The sequence below is a fragment of the Panthera tigris genome, chromosome A3, assembly GCF_018350195.1.
Source record: "Panthera tigris isolate Pti1 chromosome A3, P.tigris_Pti1_mat1.1, whole genome shotgun sequence".
In the NCBI taxonomy this organism is placed as follows: Eukaryota; Metazoa; Chordata; class Mammalia; order Carnivora; family Felidae; genus Panthera; species Panthera tigris.
This window is the reverse complement of record NC_056662.1, coordinates 100366178-100385673: the sequence shown is the minus strand read 5'-3', so window position 1 is coordinate 100385673 and position 19496 is coordinate 100366178. Positions and strand designations below refer to the sequence as shown.

The 19496-nt window shown below is 35.9% G+C and overlaps 1 long non-coding RNA gene across 3 annotated transcripts in view; it reads left to right on the top strand.

Moving 5' to 3' along the window:
• The window catches only part of LOC107179648, a 29314-nt gene extending 11647 nt beyond the window's left edge, over window positions 1-17667 (top strand). For 2 of the 3 annotated variants that reach the window (XR_006215869.1, XR_006215868.1), the window contains one exon: window positions 17119-17667. This is a non-coding gene — a long non-coding RNA (uncharacterized LOC107179648). The remainder of the gene's footprint in view (window positions 1-17118) is intronic. The other variant, XR_006215870.1, reaches the window with a different exon arrangement.
• Window positions 17668-19496: the final 1829 nt, after the last annotated feature.

The window sequence follows — 19496 nt, the reverse complement described above, 5'->3', positions numbered from 1 at the left end:
CAGAGCCGCAAATAAAATGTGAAACAAAAACTGATAGAACTAAAATAGGTAAATTCACAATAATAGTTGGAGACTTCAACACCCTTCTCTCAACAGCTGGTAGAACAACTAGACAAAATCAGCAGGGATATAACAGAACTCAACACCAACAACCAGTAGGATCTGGTCAACATTTATAGAATACTTCACCCGATAATAGCTACATACATATTCTTATCAAGTGCTCATGGAACACATACCATAATAGATCATTTCCTGGGCCATGAAACAATTCTCACTCAAAAGAAATGAAATTAAAAACAAAAAGATGAAATCCTACCGACTATGTTGTCCAACCACAATGGAATCAAACTAGAAATAAGTAACAGAAAGATAACAGGAAAATTTCCAAACACTTGGAACTAAGCACACTTCTAAATAATGCATGGGTCAAAGAAAAAGTCTCACCTCAAAGAACTAGGAAAAGAAGTGCAAAACAAACTCAAAGCAAGCAGAGGAAGGAAATAATAGATATAAAAGCCGGCAGCAATAAAAGCGAAAATAGGAAAACAATAGAGAAAATCTATAAAAGAAAACCTCTAGCAAGATTGACAAAGAATAAAAGAGGCATGACGCTAATTATAAATACCAGGAATGAAACAGGGAATATCACTACAGACCCTGTAGACATTAAAAAGATAACAAGGAAATACTACTACAACTGTATACATATAAATAGTTCCTCAAAAAAACACTCAACTACTGCAACTCACTCTATATGAAATATATTATTTGAGTAGTCCTAAGGCTATTAAGGAAATTGAATTCATAATTTTGAAACTCTCAAAAAAGAAATCTCTAGACTCACATGGTTTCACTGGAGAATTCTGCCAAATCTTTAAAGAGTAATTAATGCCAATTCTATACAATCCCTTCCAGTTTAAAATATGAAATGATGAATACTTCACAATTCATTCTGTGAAGCTAGTATTACCCTGACACCAAAACCAGATAAAGATAGTAAGCCAAAACAAAACTATAGACCAATATCTCATGAGCTTAGTTGCAAAAATGCTCACAGAATAGTAAATTGATTCCTGCAATACATAAAAGATTTATATATCATAATGTAGAGGGGTTTATTTTAGGAATACAAGGTGGGTTGAATGTTCAAAAATCAACAAATGTAATCAACCATATCAACAGGTTAAAGAAGAAAAATCATATGATCATATCAATTGATGCAGAAAAGGCATTTGGTAACATCCAACATCCATTCATGATTAAAAGCCTTAGTAAGCTAAGCATAAGGGGGGAATTCCTCATCTTGTTAAAGAAAGACTATAAAAACCTACAGCTAATGTCATAACTACTGGTGAAAGGTTAAAAAGACTGAATACTTCTCCCTAAGATGTCCTAGAATGTCCACTCTCACCACCTAGTGAAGCAACAGGAAGTGCTAGCCAGTTCAGTAAAGCAAGAAAGAGAAATTGGAAAGGAGGAAATAATACTGTCCCTATTTGCCAATAACATTAGTGTCTATGTAGAAAATTCCAAGGAATCTACACACATACATACACAGTCCCAAAACTTAATAACTAAGTTCAGCAAGGTCACAAGATGCAAGATTAACACACAAAACCCAATTATATTTCAACATACTAACAACATTAGTTGAGGAAACAAATTAAAAACAATGACATTTATAATTGCTTCCAAAGAAAAATGCTTAGGTGTAAATCTTATGAAACGTATACAGGGTCTATATTCTGAAAATTATAAAATACTGATGAAAGAAAAATACCTAAATAAATGGATAAATATACTGTATTCATAAATTGAAAGAGTAAAGATGTCAACTCCCAAATTGATTACTATAGATTTAATGCAATTCTGATTAAAATCTCAGCAAGGTATTTTGTAACATAGGCAATTTTGCTGTAAAATTTATATGTAAAGGTGTAGGAACTGTAATAGCTAAAACAACTTTGAAAAAGAAGAATAAAATGGGAGGAATCACTCTATGCAATGTTAAATCTCAGTGTACAGTGACAGCAATCAAGACTGTATGGTATTGGCACAGGGATAGACACAAAGATCAATGGAATAGAATAAAGAACCCAGAAATAGGCTGACACGAATATGCCCAAGTGATTTTTAACAAAGGTGCAAAAGAAATCAATAGAGGAAGAATAGCCTTTCAGCAAATAGAGTCATAAAGTATTTTGAGCATTCATAGCTGCCCCTCCCCCCCCCCCCCAATAACCTTGATATAAGTCTCACAGTTTTTACAAAAATGTTATCAGGGCACCTGGGTGGTTCAGTCAGTTGAGCATCTGACTCATGGTTTTGGCTCAGGTCATGATCTTATGATCCAACCCTGTGTTGGGTTCTGCGCTGACAGTGTAGACCCTACTTGGGATTCTCTCTCCCTTTCTCTTTGCCCCTCCTCTCTCTCTCTCTCTCTCTCTCTCTCAAAATAAATAAACATTAAAAAAAAAATCCCAAAACAGATCACTGACTTAAATGTCAGACAAGTAATACAAAATTTAAAACTTAAAAAAAATAGGCAAAAATCATCGGGACTTAGGGCTAAGCAAAGAATTTTTAGATTTGACACCAAAAGCACAATACATAAAATGAAAAATTGATTAAGTTGAATCTCATCAAAATTAAGAACTTTTGCTCTGTGAAACGTCCTGTAAAGAGAATGAAAAAGACAACTATAGACTGAGAGAATATATTTGCAGACCACTTATCTGCCAAAGAACTTGTATCTAGAGTATATAAAGAACTCTCAAAACTCAACAGTAAAAAACCAAACAATCTAATCAGAAAAAAGCAAAGGACATGAACATAATTATCACTGAAGAGGGTATACAGACAACAAATAAGCACATAAAAAGCTGTCCAACAATCATTAACAATTAGCAAAATAAGAATTTAAACAATAATATCACTACACACCTGTTAGGATGGCTAAAATAAAATATAGTGATATACCAAATGCAAGTAGGGATGCAGAGAAACTGGATCACTCATACATTGCTGGTGGGAATGTAAAAAGATACAGCCATTCTTCTGAAGCAGAGTTTGGCAGTTTCATACAAAACTAAACCTGCACTTGCCATGTAACCCAGAAATTGCACTTTTGGGGCATTTATCCCAGAGAAATGAGAACTTATGTTCACACAAAAACCTGTACACAAATGCTCACAGAAGTTTTATTTGTGTTAGCCCCAAACAGGAAACAACACCAATGTCCTTCAACAGGTGGCTGGTTAAAAAACAAAAACAAAAACAAAAAATGTCGTACAGTCATACCATAGCATACTACTCAGCAATAAAAAGGAATGAACTATTATACATGCAACATCCTGAATGAATCTCAAGGGAATTATGCTGGAGTGTGGGGAAGCCAGTCTCATAGTTTCCTTTTATATCACATTCTTGAATAATGAAATTCTAGAGATGGAGAACAGATTTTGAATGTTGCCAGGGATTAGGGATAGTAGGAGGGATAGGCTGGCTGTGGCTACAAAAGAGTAATATGAGGGATCTTTGTGATGGAACTCTTCTGTCTCTTGATTGTGGTAGCCACACAATTCTACATATGTAATAAAATTGCATAGAAGCTTGCCTGTGCACACACACAAGTGCATATAAAACTGGTGAAAGCTAGAGGAGAAAGCAGGAAAAAACCTCTCTGGCCTTAGCCACAGCAATTTCTTACCTGACACATCTCCAAAGGCAAGGGAATTAAAAGCAAAAATGAACTATTGGGACCTCATCAAGATAAAAAGCTTCTGCACTGCAAAGGAAACAATCAACAAAACTAAAAGGCAACCAACGGAATGGGAAAAGATATTTGCAAATGACATAGCGGACAAAGGGCTAGTATCAAAATCTATAAAGAACTCACCAAACTCCACACTCGAAAAACAAATAATCCAGTGAAGAAATGGGCAGGAGACATGAATAGACACTTTTCTAAAGAAGACATCCAGATGGCCAATAGGCACATGAAAAGATGCTCAACATCACTCCCCATCAGGGAAATACAAATCAAGACCACACTGAGATATCACCTTACCCCGGTCAGAGTAGCTAAAATGAACAAATCAGGAGACTATAGATGCTGGTGAGGATGTAGAGAAACAGGAACCCTCTTGCTCTGTTGGTGGGAATGCAAACTGGTGTGGCCACTCTGGAAAACAGTGTGGAGGTTCCTCAAAAAATTAAAAATAGATCTACCCTATGACCCAGCAATAGCACTGCTAGGAATTTACCCAAGGGATACAGGAGTGCTGATGCATAGGGGCACTTGTACCCCAATATTTATAGCAGCACTTTCAACAATAGCTAAATTATGGAAAGAGCCTAAATGTCCATCAACTGACAAATGGACAAAGAAGTTGTGGTTTATATATACAGTGGAACGCTACTTAGCAATGAGAAAGAATGAAATATGGCCTTTTGTAGCAACGTGGATGGAACTAAAGAGTGTTATGCTAAGTGAAATAAGTCAGGCAGAGAAAGACAGATGCCATATGTTTTCACTCTTATGTGGATCCTGAGAAACTTGACAGAAGACCATGGGGGAGGGGAAGGGGAAAAAAAAGTTACAGAGAGGGAAGGAGGCAAACCATAAGAGACTCTTAAATACTGAGAATAAACTGAGGGTTGATGGGGGGCGGTGGGGAGGGGAAAGTGGGTGATGGGCCTTGAGGAGGGCACCTGTTGGGATGAGCACTGGGTGTTGTATGGAAACCAATTTGACAATAAATTTCATATTAAAAAAAAACTGGTGAAAACTGAATAATTCTATGGATTGTACCAGTGTTAATTTTTGGTTGCGATATTGCACTATGCAGTATCTTTCTGCATTATTTCTTATAACTGCATGTGAATCTACAGTATCTCAAAAAATTTTTTAATTGGCTTTTTGAGGTAATTATGATGATGAAGGGGGAAAGGCACCACTCCTTTTATGTCCATAATTTTTTTATGTTTATTATTTATTTTTGAGACAGAGAGAGACAGAGAGGACAAGGGAGGGTTAGAGAGAGAGAGGAAGACACAGATTCTGAAGTAGGCTCCAGGCTCTGAGCTGTCATCACAGAGCCCGAGTCAGGGCCCAAACCCAAGAACCACAAGATCATGACCTGAGCCGAAGTCAGACGCTCAACCGACTGAGCCACCCATACATCCCCTATGTCTGTAATTATTATATCTACAGCCACTTCTCTTTGTTTTTAGGGTTACCTGGTTTACTTTTTCCAATGATTAATTCTGAGTTATGTTTTTTAAATGTTTTTAATTTTTTATTTTTTTTAATGAGTTATGTTTAATCCCCCTTTTTCTCTCCTGTCCATTTTCCTGTCAAATAATTAATACATCATTTGGATCTGATGCAAGATTATTTAGAGTTACATTTCAGTATAAAGACTTGTGGTTCTCAAACCTATGACTGATATTCCTCATCATCCCAAAGGCTGGGAGAGCATTATGGTTTTTGGGTACTCTTCAATAGCACATGGGAGGTGTGTAAAGAGTATGCTTTTGTTGCTACAAAAGACAAATGCCTCCATTACTAATTCTCTAAATCACTTTGAGTGTTGAAACCAGTGGGGATATTTTTCTGCTCAACTCATTCTGAGCTCCTGCCTTTGCCCTTGGTTGAGAATCAGGCATTATTCTTTCTAAAAAGAGTAAAGGCTTACTAGAATTCAGAGAGTGTAGTGTTTACCAATAGAAATAAAGGTCAGAATATGAAGAAGACCACATAATTGTTACAAACATTTGAAAGGAGTAGTAACATATATCCTTGGCAAGTACAGTGTTGTTTTTGCCCCCCTACCCTAGCCTATGCCATTCCAATCTGTCTGGAATGCCTTCTTTCCAGAAGGCATTTTGCTTAAGTGTCTGTGAATCCTTCTGACCCCTTTATCCTATAGATACAATCATTCCTTATGCTGTACTTCTTCTATAAAGAGTACCTACTTCTATATAAGTATGTATATAAGATAGAAAGAGGTACAGTACAGTGATTAAGAACTTGAACTCTGAAGCAAAAACAAAACACTCAAACCAAACCAGGTTTGAATCCCAGCTCCACTAGCTGTGTGACAGTGAGCAAGGTATTTAACCGCTTGTTGCTTTAATTTCCTCATCTATAAAGCGGCATGGGAGTTTACCTCATAGAGTTATTGTAAGGATTAAATTAATGTATGTAAAATGCTTACTAAAGTACCTGGCATATAATAAGCACTACAAAATTGTTAACTGTTATCTTCATTTTCATGTTTATTTTACTTAATTAGATCATAATCTACTTGAGGGCAGTGTAAGTTATCTATTGCTATATTCAAATTATTCCAAAACTTAATGGCTAAAACAACAAACATGATCTCATGGTTTTTGTGGGTCAGGAATTCAGGAGCAGCTAGTTGAGTCCTCTGGTTCAAGGTTTCTTATAAGGCTGTAATCAAGATGTTAGCTATGCTGGTAGTGTAGTTGTCTGAAGGCTCAACTATGCTGGTGATGTAGTTATTGGAAGGCTCACATGGTTGCTAGCATGATTAAATTCCTCATAGATGGACTGAGGCCTCAGTTCCTCAGAGGCCACCCTTGGTTTCTTGCCACTGGGCCTCTCCATAGGGGCTGCTCACAACATGGCAGTGGCTTCCATCAAATGAACAAGTTGGAGAAGGTGAGCAAGACAGAAGTCACCCTATTTTTATAACCTGACCTCAGAAGTGACATCCCTCACCTTTCCTGCATTGTTTTTAGAAATGAGTCACTAGGTCTAGCCCACATTCAAGGTGAGGGGATTACACAAGAGCAAGGCTAAGAGGAGGCAGGAATCATTAGGATCCAACTTAGAGGCTGCCTCCCAATTATTCCCATTCCTCCCACGTGCAAAATGCACTCATTGCCTCCCAATGTTCCCAAAAGTCTCATCCCAATATAGGCAGGGACTATATTTTATTCATATTTGTAACTACAGCCACCTTTTTTTTTTTTTTACTGATTTGAGCAAAAGAAAAAGGGTATTCTTTTGGGGAATGAAAGAAAAGTGGAGAACCTCATGTCACTAAAACTTAAGCTATATGAATAAAATTCTATAAATAGGGGTGCATGGGTGGCTCAGTCAGTAGCGTTCAACTCTTGGTTTTGGCTTAGGTCACGGATCTCAAGAACTGTGAGACTGAGCCCCACATCAGGCTCTTTGCTTACAGTACAGAGACTGCTTAGGATCGTCTCTCCCTCTTTCTGCCAAAATAAAATAAATAAATAAATAAGCAAACATTTTTTAAAATAATAAATAAAATTCTATTAAAAATGTAATAAAGAACAAGATTTTTCTTAGCTGATATTTTGAATGCCCTGAAATTTTTGGAGAATTTAATAACTACAGAAATTTTAAGGATTCAGCATTTTATTTCATTTCCATGTTTGGTTTGAATGTGAAGATATTTCAAGAGATCAGAAGGTAAAACCTAATCTTGCATCTTAAATTTCTGTAAGCTCATTCATATATTCCTTATCTTCTCTGTTTACAGTTGGATTCATGATAGCAAGGGATGTAGATATTTTAAACTCTTTTTTCTGAATAAACTCCTGATCATGGATGTCCAATAAGGTACAACTAACTAAAACGCATCATTGCATTGAGATAGAACTTTTCTCATCCAGCCATATCTAGGGCATTCCTCCAATCTCTAACTATAGGTGCATTCATCTGTGAAGTGGAAGGAACATAGTAGGTATATGCCATACCAGGTGACTCTGTCTCTATCTCTCTTCTCATCATGCACATGTTTCTGAGGCATAAGCAAAACCACAAAACCAACTGCTTTGCCCTGGAGCCTCTCCTTAGATCTTCAACAGCCTGTTGAAGCAGGACATTTGGAGAAGGGACAGGGGGAGGGTATTTTTCCTTTTATTTTTTTTTTTATTAAAAATTTTTTAAACGTTTTTATTTATTTTTGAGACAGAGAGAGACAGAGCATGAATGGGGGAGGGGCAGAGAGAGGGAGACACAGAATCGGAAGCAGGCTCCAGGCTCTGAGCCATCAGCCCAGAGCCCGACGCGGGGCTCGAACTCACAGACTGTGAGATCGTGACCTGAGCCAAAGTCGGACGCTTAACCGACTGAGCCACCCAGGCGCCCCGGGTATTTTTCCTTTTAAAGAGCTGAGTTCAATGCCCGTGAGGAAAACCAGAGGAATTGAACCTGGTGGACAAGGTGTATATTTAAATGGCAAAATAATTAAAATCTATTTTTCTTGTTTTTTTTTTTTTTATTTTACCAGTCCAGTGGGCCAAAAAACATATTTTTCTCTTTAAAAACCCTGAGATTTTAAGGGTGCCTGGTTGGCTCAGTCAGTTAAGTGTCCAACATCAGCTCAAGTCATGATCTCATGGTTCATGAGTTCGAGCCATGCCTCGGGCTCTGTGCTGACAGCTCAGAGCCTAGAGCCTGCTTCAGATTCTGTGTCTCCCTCTCTCTCTGCCCCTCCCCTGCTCACACTCTGTCTCTCTCCCTCTCAAAAATAAATAAACATTAAAAAAATGTTTTTAAACTACTTCCTAGCATGAACTTTCAGTTCTGGTCTAAATCAGTCTCATTTTCTCTTCTCACACTGTTCTTGCTCTTGTCCCCACCCGTCTGCCAATCTAATACAATTCTCCCAATCCCCTGAAGTCTGATCCTATGCTTCAGACCCCAGCTGATTTTTCCTCAAAGCCTCCCTACATCACGAGAGCTGTCCTGGATCTCCCCTCTGTGGATTTCTCTTATAGATAGAATTTTCAGTGCTTAATTTTTTTTTTCCTAACCTAATACTCTCTTTTTAGTTATCACATAACATTTTCATGAGTGAGTTCTATCATAAAGCTATAGCCTCAGGATATTTGTTTTGCAATTTTAGAGATTAATGGATTATGAAGTCCAGATATTCCTACAGATGCTGTACAATGCTGCCAAGTGGTGGTAAATAGTGCTGCATATTCTTGAGATTGAAGGGTACAGGAGCAGAAGAATGTGTTTTTCATGAATTAAATGGTGGGTTTCTGCATGACTTTATATTAAACTTAGAATTTCAAATCATAGTACCTAAGCAAACTAAAACAACTTGCAATTACAGTAAAAGGTGTATATACCTTTAGCACATCCTACTAAAAAATATGTGTGTGTGCATTTGCCTGTACACCTGTATGTTTGTATTCTATGATATATGTGGATTTCTTTCCTCATGGTTTTCTTTTTAACGTTTATTCATCTTTGAGAGAGAGAGAGACAGAAAGACAGAGTGCCAGCGGGGAAGGGGGCAGAGAGAGAAGAGACACAGAATCTGAAGCAGGTCCAGGCTCTGAGCTGTCAGCACAGAGCCCAATGTGGGGCTCAAACTCATGAACTGCAAGATCGTGACCTGAGTTGAAGTCAGAAACTTAACCAGCTGAGTCACCCAGGCTCCCCCCTCATGATTTCTTAATTATTTCTAAATCCCTTTAATTTTCAAATTTCCCTGAATATTTACTTAAACTAAGTCATTTTGCAGGCAGTTTGTCAAGTTTGCTACTTCTTCTGGCAAGAGTTTTGTGCAGCTACTCCTGAGGCTCAGAAGTAAAACATCTATGTGCTTTTGAACTAAATTGCACTAAGAGTCACAGGTTTTTTCACCCCTCCCTGGGCAGCTACTCACATAATTTTCTATTCTCTCTCTTACTTTGCTCTCTGGCCATTTCTCCACACAAAATACACGAAACACTATTTTATAGTCAGCAGCCAAAACTGCTTGTATATTTTCCTCCAAACAGAAGATAATACTAAGCCACTTAGGAAAATCTATCTTGATTTTACCCACTCTCATGACCATCTCAGGGAGGGAGCCAGTTTGGCAATTTTTATTTGCTGACCTAAGTTGTCAGTTTAACAACTCTTACCAGTTTCCCCTGGCAAATTACAGTGTGTGTGTGTGTGTGTGTGTGTGTGTGTGTGTGTGTGTCTTGTTTCAGTACTTCACTTCTTATTAAATTTAAAGTGACAGTACTCGTTGGCAGGGGGAGGGGAGGGGGGAGAGGAGAAAAATAGCTGGTTTCATCATACTCTATGTCTAAATTGTAGGTTTCTCTTTAATTTTCTCTTTCCTGCACCTCTCCCAACTTAGCATAAGTGTTTAAATAGTATAGTACTACTGAATTAAAATTCTGTTTATAATACAAAAATTATAATATTTAAGGTATTGACTATTACAAAAAGTTCTAGGAGTGCCTGACTACCTCAGTCAGTGGAGCATGTGACTCTCGATCTCAGGGTTGTAAGTTCGAGCCCCACATTGGGTGTAGAGATTACTTAAAGAATAAAATATTTCCCAAAAAAGTTATAGGTGTTTCCTTTTATATTAATTACCATTAATATTAACCATAATCTTATAAATTTCATTTGTTGGAAATGAAATTTTTAATTTTATGACTAATGCATAATCAGCAATTTGACAAATTACATTTTAAATATCTGATGAGAGTTTAAGACAGTGCAACTGCTTAATTTCTTAACACATTGCCCTTTACTTACACAAGAGAAAAGGGCTCTCTCTCAGACACCCCATGTTCTTGCTGTGATCTGAGTCCTAGTTTTCCCTTTAGAATTAATGAAGTGCCTAAAAATAAAATAGTCATAATAATAAATTAAAAATAAAGAATTAATGGAGTGCCTAAAATCCATGACTCAACATACTATAGGAGAAGTGATAAAGCATTGATTCAACAACTCCCAAGAATGAAAACTCTTCCTGGGCTGGTCTTCCTGTCTCAATATCCAGCTCTCTGGACCCAGAATGAGTTGAGAGGAAATGTCATGATAGCGTTGCTGTATTAGTTTTCTATCGCTACATAGCAAATTATCCCAAAATTTAGCAGCTTAAAACAGCAAACATTAATTATCTCACATAGTTTCTGAGGTTCAGAAATCCAAGAGTGGCTTACCTGGGTGGTTCTGGCTCAGCATCTGAAAAACAGAGGATTCTTTTAAGTATATACATACAAATGTGCAAACAAGTGAGCACATTTTATTTTACATGAATGTTAATTATACTTAATCAGAATGTATCCTGTGTTTCATTATCATGTCAATTGATTTCTCATCTTTTTTTAAATTGAGGTATAATTAGCATACAATGTTATATTAGTTTCAGGTATGTAACATTGATTCACCAATTCTATACATTACTCAGTGCTCACCATGACAAGTGTAGTTACCATCTGTCACTATACATTATTACAATATTATTAACTATACTCCCTATACAGTACTTTTCATCTCTGTGACTTATTTATTTTATAAATTATAAATTGTACCTCTTAATCCCCTTTATCTATCTCAGCCACCCCTCTGCCTACTTTCCTTCTGGCAACCATCAGTTTGTTCTCTGCATTTTTAAATGAGTGTTTCTGTTTGTTTGTTCATTTGTTTTGTTTTTTAGATCCACATATAAGTGAAATCATATGGAATTTGACTTTCTCTGACTTATTTCGCTTAGTATAATACACTCTAGATCTATCCATGTTGTCACAAGTGGCAAAATCTCATTAATTTTTATGGCTGAGTAATATTCCATTGTATATATATTCCACATCTTCTTTATCTGTTCATCTCTCAATGGACACTTGGGCTGCTTCCATACCTTGGCTGTTGTCAATAATGCTGCAATAATCATATGGGTGCATACATTCTTTTGAATTAGTAGGTTTAAAAAAATTTTTTTAAGTTTTACTTATTTAAGTAATCTCTACACCCAATGTGGGGCTTGAACTCATTACCCTGAGATCAAGAGTTGTATGCTCTTCCAATTGAGCCAGTGGGCACCCCTTGAATTAGTATTTTCATTTTAGGGGGTAGATACCCAAATGGTAGAATTACTGGATCATATAGTATTTGTATTTTTAATTTTTTGAGGATCCTTCCTACTGTTTTCCACAATGGTCACACCAATTTACATTCCCACAAATGGTGCACAAGAGTTCCTTATTCTCCACATCCTCACCAACACTTGTTATTTCTTGTCTTTTTGATACTAGTCATTCTGACAGATGTGAAGTGATATCTCATTGTTGTTTTGATTTGCATTTCCATAATGATTAGTGATGTTGAGCATCTTTTATTGTGTCACGCGTATGTTGTTTTGTATATAATCATCTGTATGTCTTCTTTGAAGTAATGTCTATTCAGGTCCTTTGTCCATTTTTTAATCAGATTGTTTGGGGGGTTTTGGTGTTGGTGTTGAGTTATATAACTTCCTTTTTTTTAATGTTTATTTATTTTTGAGGCAGAGAGAGAGACAGAGCATGAATGGGGGAGGGTCAGAGAGAGAGAGAGACACAATCTGAAACAGGCTCCAGGCTCTGAGCTGTCAGCACAGAACCCGACACGGGGCTTGAACTCACAAACCGCAGGATCATGACCTGAGCCGAAGTTGGACGCTTAACCAACTGAGCCACCCAGGTGCCCCTATAACTTCTTTACATATTTTTGATATTAACCCCTTGTTGGATATATCATTTACAAATATCTTAACTAGGTTAATCCATTAACTAGATCGCCTTTTTGTTTTGTGTAAGGAAACTTCATTTATAATGGAGTCAGGAAGCCCTGAAGGGGGAACTTTCACCCATGTATACCTAAATGAGGTTTCCTTAATTTTATACTGCAGCAACATAGCAAATAATAAAGGGAAAAAAATTAAAACATCAGTCACAAATCATGGAAAGATTAAGCAGAGAGCCATTAAAAAGAAATGGACAATCCATTGTAGAAAAATGAAGAAGATGATGATTTCAAAGGGCAAAGAACAGGGAATCAAAAGTTTGGGGTTCCAGCCCAGTTCTCTCAATTGTTTGGCTTTAGGTAAGACATTTACTTCTCTGTGACTTTGTTCCCTCATCTATAAATTAAGGAGGTTGGAAAATCATGGTATCTGAGATCTCTTTCTGATATGATGTGGTTCTGAATTAAAAAAAAAAAATTTAATGATGTGGTTCTATGCATCTAAGCTCTAGTTGGCAAGACATAGTGGTATACAATAAAGTAATGGAAAGTCAGCAAAATTCACAATTTAAGGAAGTTGAAGAAAATTTTCTGAAGCAAAAACAAAATTTAGAGGTAAAATTTAAGTTGTCTCCAAGAATAATCCTCAAAGAGAGATTCCCATCACTCTCCATCACTAGTCAAGCAAATATGAGAGAATAATCCAACATAAATGAGACAATAAACACAACCATAATTGTAATTAAATATATGAAATCTGCATTTTCAAAAGATTATGATAATGAAGTTAATAAAGATAGAGTAGATTTGAACAATATAATGAATAACATGTAACTGATATAAAATCTGTAAATTTTTTCAAATGAAAAGATGCAAATGAATCTTTTATAAAAACTACACATAAGCATAAAGAGCCTCAATGTATAAATGACTTCATATAATTTCAAATAATTTTTTTAAGTACCCAACCATAAAGAAACTGGTAAAACATTATTTTTAAAAAGATTCTCTTCAGAGAGGAAATACAGAATATAAAAATGAAATTTTTAATTAGCTTTGACGTATAGTTATAATAAACTACACATATGTAAAGTGTACACCTTGATAAGTTTTGACATAGGTATATACCCATGAAACCATTGCCACAATCCGCAGTGAGCACAGTCATCACCCCCAGGTTCCTTGTGCCCCTTGATAATCTCTTTCCTGTACTGCCCTGTCTTCTACCCATCTACATGATGTACTTTTTGTAATTCTAAATTTCTTTGCATATTCTAGAGTTTTATGTAGATAAAATTACATAGTATGTACTCTTTTGTGCCTGGCCTCTTACTCAGCATAATTATTTTAAGGTTCATCTATGTTATAGCATATATGAATAGTCATCCTTTTTTTTTTTTTTCTCAGTAGTATTGCATTACATGGATATACCACAATTTGTTTATTCACTCACCCACTGGTGCACATTTGGGTCATTTCTAGTTTGACACTTTTATGAATAAAGCCAATATGAATATTTGTGCACAAGTTACTGTATGGACATATACTTTAATTTCTCTTAGGTAAATATCTAGAAATAAAACGGATGGTAAGTTTATGGTGAATATGGTAAGGTTATGCTTAAATTTTAAGAAAGTGTCAAACTGTTTTTCAAAATGGTTGTACCACTTTTTATTCCTATCTCCACATCCTTCTATTCATATCCTTGCCAATGCTTGATATGGACAGTCTTCTAAATTTAAGACATTCTAATTGGGGTATAGCAGTGTCTCACTTTGGTTTTTAATTTGCATTTCCCTAATAGCTAATGATTTTAAACATCTCTTCATATGCTTATTTGCCATCTGTGGATCTTTAGTGACGAACCATCTTGTTTTGCCCATTTCTATGACAGATTGTCAGATTTTTAAAATTTTTAATAGTTTTGAGAATATTTATGTATCCTAGATCCAAGTCACTAACAATTATAGTGCCTATCTCATTTGTTTCTTACCTCCCAGGGATCACCTTCCTTCACTGCCCTAGGTGCAGTGTTGAAAACTATTGTTTCAAATATTTTGTCTGATTCTGTTGTTGTTTCAGGTGGGAGGATAAATCCACTTCGCATTGCTCCATGTTGGCCAAAAACTCAAGTCCATTAATCTTTTATAAAAACTACCCAATTATCTTAAAGAAGCTAAATTTTACCAAAAATTCTATGTAATTTTAAAATTACATTATTTTAGAGTACCAATTTACGTGAGGAAACAGTAAAAATAGGAAATAGTAAATAGTAAAAATTATCTTGAAAAGAATTCTCTTCAGGAGAAAGTCCAGAAATGATCATGGAATATATATTTTTAAAATTCATTTATTTAGTTTCAAGTTAGTTAACATACAGTGCACTCCTTATTGCTCATCATCCATGTAGCCCATCCCCCTACCCATCTCCCCTTGAACAACCCTCAGTTTGTTCTCTGTCTCTAAGGATCTTTTATGGTTTGCCTCCCTCTCTGTTTTTATCTTATTTTTGCTTCCCTTCCCTTGTGTTCATCAGTTTTGTTTCTTAAATTCCACATATGAGTGAAATCATACGATATTTGTCTTTCTCTGACTGACTTATTTCACTTAGCAGAATACCTCTCGTTCCATACATGTTGCAAATGTCAAGATTTCATTCTTTTTGATCACCAAGTAGTACTCCATTGTGTGTATGTGTGTGGTGTGTGTGTATACGTGTGTTTGTGTGTGTGTGTATACCACATCTTCTTTATTTTTTTTTATGTATTTTTAATCATTTATTTTTGAGACAGAGAGAGCAAGTGGGGGGGGGGGGAGGTGCGCAGAGAGATGGAGATAGAGGATTTGAAATAGATCATAGATCTCATAGTCCTGAGTTGGGCTCTGTGCTGACAGCTCAGAGCCTGGAGCCTGCTTTGGATTCTGTGTCTCCCTCTCTCTCTGCCCCTCCCCTGCTCATGCTCTGTCTCTCTCTCAAAAATAAATAAACATTCAAAAAAATTTTGTTAATTATTTTACCTACAGATCATAGTACATTAGCGTGGCTAGTAAATTATAGATATAACAATCAATAATAATATCCAATGTTCTGAGCAAATATATGTATTTTTGTGGATCTGTTTATTTTGGCTAACTAATTAGCCTTCCATTTTTGTGTGACTCTTCCTCCTGATAAAAGGTATTAACTCATAATACCTACTTGATTTCTTTTTTACCTTGTCTTTGTAGATCTGAAATTCTTAACGCAAATTCTAACTAAATGAGATTCTAATGAGGTTGGAATGTGGTATATGATATATGTAAGAGTAGTTATTTTCTTTATTTAAAATTAACATATCTTTTTAATCATCTGTTCTTGAAAAAGAATCAGATAGTTAAGATTAGCTTATCTTTCTTGACATTTATCTTATTGCTGTGTCATAAATATTTAAAACTCACAAAACAAATATAATACATTTTTGTTAAATAACTGGCTTAAGACAAAATGAAATTTAATTTTTTTAAAGGTAAGGGGAGTAGATTTAATTTACACAAAGGCTGTAAATTGATTTTAATTAACGTTATTTACAATGTGAAATTTACTGACAATGTTGAAAAGAAACGCTACAGAAAAGTTATAGATAAAACTACAAACCAAGCAATATGAATAAAAGTATGGCCTAAGACAGTTTTATTCAAAACAGTATAAAAAAGCATTTCCTTACTCACTGATATGATCAGGCTCCCATTGCAAAATTGCAAAATTATAGACATGTATTACTTCTTTATCTCTTTTATCAGACTACATAAACGCATTGAAAGTATTCTTTTTGAAACTAACACTGAAGAATGAAATTTACCTTTTTGTTGAAACCTGTGTTTGTTCTTTCGTTGGTTCAACACAAAGATTTCATTTTTAACTGAAATAGACAATTTCTGATGCTAGTTAAATAAGAAAAAAGCTTATTTACATATTTCAAAAAGTTTAATACTTCAACAAAATGCCCGTTGTTTCCCCCTGAATAACAGGATCCCACTTTTGCACAGAAATCCAGAACTTGTCTAGAGGTAGATCAGTAAATCTCATCTTGAGTATACTTATCAGCCTGCAGCTCACAAAGTCCTTTTCTCAAAGTCACATTTTCAGGCAGAAGATTCGGTGAGTGTAATTTAAGTCACTCCCTTGTGTTGACAAGGGAGGGAACATACCAAGGCTGTGGTTCTGTGGTTCTCCCAGGTGGTGTTCAAGAAGATGTGAAAGATGCAGAGGCCCTTCTCACTTCCAAATCCAATCAATAGGGGAAACATGTCAAGATTTCCTTTTGCAGCATAATTTGACAAAAGATTCCATTTCTTTTAAATCCAAGAATCTGGTCAGTTGTAGTCAAAATATTTCCTCTGAGCCTTTGTGATTCATTTTTTTCGCCCAAAACTCCTGTTGAGAATTCTTCCTCCACTAAGCCAGCAGATTTCTGCCTGTAGCAGATTTATGTGCCCTTTATCTAGGTGTTCACACAGTATAAAAAATTTTTCTCAGGTGAATTGTTCTTTCTTTAATAAAGTTGACCATTTTTGTCACATCATGCAGACTTTCAAAATTTCTTCATTAGCAGGCTTCAATACCAGCACCTCTCCGTGAAGAAAACTGTGTGTTGTGATCAAAATCAGATTTTCGCCTCTCCTGGAACCAACCACTGGTGAGCCCTGTCAGTCCAGATGCCTACACAGCTCCTCCAGGCCAGATCTTTTGATTCCAAATATGAAGACTAAGCACTAAATGTTATCTTGGTCTTAACTTGTTTGGACTGCTCTTTTTGCAGCAGAAAAGAAAAAAAAAAGTTGTCAGTATTCACTATTTTTACAAATCTTAACAAATATTATGATAAGACGTCTAATGGTAAAATCTGCTGACTCATTAACCTCCATACAAAAGCAATATTTGTTCAACTTATTGCACAAAACTTCTTTGACATAATGTTACATGTCATGTATATATACATGACATAATGTTACATGTCATGTAATCAGTATGTTGACTCACTGGGCTGCTGAAGAGGAACCAGCAGCTTATCCTAATATTTTACTCACTCTACTTTTACACACTGATGTTACTAGGTTCTCACCAACTGGGTGCCTTTTCCTTTCTGGACACTAAATAAATGCTACTAAATAATTTGCTTCCTGAACCTTTTCACTGATTATGATTGTTTGTTTGTTTGTTTGTTTTAAACAAGAGCTTTACTCAGTTTTGAGATTTCAGTACCATTTAAAACACTTGTCAGATGACTGTAATTTGGAGTTAAGTGTCTTTGCAGTTTGGGGGGAGACATTGCTTAATGTGTAAGTTGTTTAGCACAGACAATGCACAAAAGAATAGAGCAGCTTAGAAGACCAGACCCCCTTGTCTCTGAGTGCAATGAGGTGTCTCAAAAGATTGAAACACTTCATCATTAACTTTATCAGAAGGGTCCACAGATCCAGGTGCAGAACTGTTCTCTTCTATCTCATCTCTTGTCTTTAAAAAAAAGTCACCATATTGGACAAAACACATATGTTTAAAAACACAAACCCTAATAAAACATAAAATGATAGAATAATTAATATGTGAAAACAAGGGGCTCTGCATTTTCATTTTGCACTGGGTCTTGCAAATTATGTAACTGATCCTGTTCCAGGGAAGGAAGAAACAGCAAAATTCAAGTACAGGCTGACAGATTTCTCTTTAGGATATCCACAAGCTCCCAGAACTAACATGATGAGAGTTGGTGGGGAAGAGCTCTCCATCTCCAATGAAACTGGGTTTTTGCCAATTCTGGCAAATAGGGGATGAAGCAACTTTGATTTGATTTTGGAGCCCAACAACATTTCTTGCCTTTCAGGTGTTACAGAGCAAATTCTTACCCCTTTTGTGAAGATTTTATCTTATCAGTCTTCTGTTTAAAATTCTGTAGCGGTTCTCCATTATCTGGAAGCTAAAATACAAATACAAACCCTGTCATAAAGAATTTAAGCTTTGTGTGATCTAACATTACCCTAGTCCTGCTGTCCACCAAATTCTCTCTCCAGTCCCCAGTACCAAGTCTTCCCCCCTCTCCTGTTCCCCCTCCACTCAGATTCCATACCCGACTCCAAATGGTCAACCACTGATACTAGTTTCTTGTGAGGGTGCAGAAACCTTAAATATATGTACAAGTAAATAATATGTACTTTGTTTCCTTTCTTACACAAAAGTTGCAAGCATAGTGGACTCAGAGTTCTATCCATTCTTTTACTTATGCTACTGTCTTTGGTCTGAGATATATTTCTATACCATCTCCATCACCAAGTCAGGCAGTCTTTGACACCCATTGTAAACACCTCTCCCCGAAGCTTTCTGAAATCTCACTAATTGCAATGAAAGATAATGTTCCTGGGAAATTAAACAGGCACTTTAAAATTAAACTGTAATTAGCCGTTTAACATGTCAGAAAGTACTTTGTTCTTATTTGACATAGCAAAAGACAGAGTCTATATATTTGGGAAAAATCATTTGGAATGGCTGTTATGTGACATTTTTGACTTAAAAATGGCATTTCATACGGGTAATCTGATAGATTTGAATTTAAATAAAACTTTTCCCTACCTCTTCAGTTTCCTATAGGATTCTTTCTTTTCCTACTGACAAACATAGCATTTAGTGACCTATATTCTTTTATTCCAATACTTTCCATCAACAATACTAATCCTGTATGAATCTAAGGCTTTCTAGGTTTATAATTATCTTTTATTTCCATATTATACATGGCTCTTTTACTCAACAGAAGTGACCTTTATTTTATTTTACTACCTCCACCGTTGTTATCATTAGCACAATCTGTACACATTCTTATCAACTTTACATCCTACTGCTTTGATAAGCCAAATACGAAATCACTCAGACATTGCAGCTGGTATTGTTTCCAACAATGTTTTTCCTGCTCTGCTTGCTAGTTCTAAAAGAGGTTATAAC